Source organism: Sapajus apella, unplaced genomic scaffold (genome assembly GCF_009761245.1).
Source record: "Sapajus apella isolate SASKATOON/1434 unplaced genomic scaffold, GSC_monkey_1.0 scaffold38, whole genome shotgun sequence".
NCBI classification, from domain to species: Eukaryota; Metazoa; Chordata; class Mammalia; order Primates; family Cebidae; genus Sapajus; species Sapajus apella.
Window position 1 is genome coordinate 920,050 of NW_022436978.1, and position 2,428 is coordinate 922,477.

The following is a 2,428-nucleotide window of genomic DNA, read 5'->3' on the forward strand; positions in this document are numbered from 1 at the left end:
AAAAAAAAAAAAAAAAAAAGTTGGCCAGGTGTGGTGGCTCACGCCTGTAATCCTAGCACTTTGGGAGGCTGAGGTGGGCGGATCATGAGGTCAAGAGATCAAGACCATCCTGGCCAACACAGTGAAACCCTGTCTCTACTAAAAATGTAAAAATTAGCTGGGCGTAGTGGCGCGCACATATAGTCCCAGCTACTCGGGAGGTTGAGGCAGGAGAATCACTTGAACCTGGGAGGCAGAGGTTGCAGTGATCCTAGATCATGCCACTGCACTCCAGCCTGGTGACAGAGTGAGATTCTGTCTCCAAAAAAAAATAGTAATAATAATTGAGGCAGGGTGTGGTGGCTCATGCCTATAATCCCAGCACTTTGAGAGGCAGAGGCTGGCGAATCATCTAAGATCAAGAGTTCTAGACCAGCCTGGCCAACATAGTGAAACCCTGTCTCTACTAAAAATACAAAAATTAGCCAACCGTGGTGGTGCACGCCTGTGCTCCCAGCTACTAGGGAGGCTGAGGCATGAATTACTTGAACCCCTGGAAGGTGGCAGAGGTTGCAGTGAGCTGACATCATGCCGCTGCACTCGAACCTGGGCGACAGAGCAAGACTTCGTTTAAAAAGAAAACAAAGTTTGAGTTTGAGACCAAGTAAACAAGAATAATTTGGCCGGGCACGGTGGCTCAAGCCTGTAATCCCAGCACTTTGGGAGGCCTAGGTGGGTGGATCACTTTAGGTCAGGAGTTTGAGACCAGCCTAGCCAACGTGGCGAAACCTGGTCTCTACTAAAAATACAAAAATTAGCCAAGTGTGATGATGGGTGCCTGTTATCCCAGCTACTTGGGAGTCTGAATCAGGAGAAGAGCTTAAACCCAGGAGGCAGAGGTTGCATGGAGCTGAGATTGTGCTACTGCATTCCAGCCTGGGTGACCCCATCTCAAAAAAAAAAAAAAAATGAAGTACTGACTGGGCATGGTGGCTCATCCCTGTAATCCCAGCATTTTGAGAGGCTGAAGCAGCTGGATCGTTTAAGCCCACGAATTTGAGACCAGCCTGGACACCATAGTGAGACCCTGTTTCTACAGAAAAATATAAAAATTAGCAGAGCATGGTTGTACACACCTGTAATCCCAGCTATTTGGAAGGGTGAGGTAGGAGAATCACTTGAACCTGGGAGGCAGAGGTTGCAGTGAGCCAACTTCAGCCTGGGTGATAGAGTGAGGTTCCATCTCAAAAAAAAAAGGTTCCTGGACTGGAAACTTGCATGTGCATGTAAGGCTTGTGCTTTCGGGAAGGTAGAAGGAGGAAGAGCCATTTCTTCTGGCTCTTGAGTTGGCTGTGGTGTGACTCCTTTTGCTTCTTGTTTCTGGTCCAAACACTTACGAGGAATCATCTTTGAGTCTGGGTTTTCATCAGCGAGTGTAATCAAGCCAAGACGTGTCTGGGCAGGTTCCCTGTAGCACAGACCAAAGAAAACAGCAACATGGAACAAGATAAGTACAGTAGGTTTAAACTTGGATTCTACTGGAGAGCTCAGTCAGGAAGATAATTCTATATCCCTGGGCCTCCTAGAGTTTTCTATTCTGATTTTATTGGTTTAATGTTATTTGTTTGAAAGCACCAGAAGTTAATTTTGGCTAACACAAGCAAAAAGAGAATTTATTGGAAGGATATAGAATAGCTTACAAAACAGAAAAGTTGATGAGCCAGTCCTCAGAAAGGATGGGAGCCAGAACAGCCTGAGGATCTTGGGAGCAGGAACTTCTGTGGTCTGAATAAACATCATGAATATCCAGTTCCTGTTTTTTTGTGTTTAGAAGTCAAAGTCCAGGGAGAGAGGCCCAGTTGGTGTAGCTTGGGTCAGCACAGGGCACCTTGACTTCATAGTTAATACAGACTAAATCCTGTGGAGTGAGGTGTTTCCCCTGAGCCACACCAAGCTGCTGTTCCTCATAGAAGGGGATGACTACTGGGCAGGCAGGAACAGGAGGTGCCCTCTGCCTTCACGCTCCCAGGAATAACTATAGGACCAAGAGCAGAGACTTCTCTACCAGTGTGAATTTTGCTTGGTGACCATTATTCAGAGGCCTAAGCTTTTGGGTGTTTTTATGTTGAGGACCAACCCCACTGAACATTATTCATGGGTAAATCACTATTTGTACAACAGTGTGTTTTGGGCAGGCCATTCCTATATAAAGGTTTTCCCCAAGGACTTCTCTCAGTGGGGTTTGTGCATAGAGAAGCATGGGGAAGAATGCCTTGTTTTGACAGAGTAGCTGACGGTGACGTCTGTTACACAGGCATGGTTTCCTGTGCCACACATGAGAAAAATGCCCTTTGGGGAGTGGCCTTTTAGCATTGCCTAACATAGGAGGGAGGGAGTTGGGCGGGCGGAGAGAGAGAGAGAGAGAGAGAGAGAGAGAGAGAGAGAGAGA

The 2,428-nt window shown here is 46.8% G+C and overlaps 1 protein-coding gene across 3 annotated transcripts in view; it reads left to right on the forward strand.

Moving 5' to 3' along the window:
- Positions 1 to 2,428, forward strand: part of SCAP (SREBF chaperone) — a 65,262-nt gene that overhangs the window by 26,951 nt on the left and 35,883 nt on the right. Inside the window, exon 1 of one of the 3 annotated variants that reach the window (XM_032297956.1) lies at positions 1,532 to 2,137. The exons of the other annotated variants lie outside the window; for them this stretch is intronic. The gene's annotated coding sequence lies outside the window, so the exon portion shown is untranslated. Of the gene's footprint in view, positions 1 to 1,531; positions 2,138 to 2,428 lie in introns of those variants that run through there. 3 annotated transcript variants of the gene reach the window in all.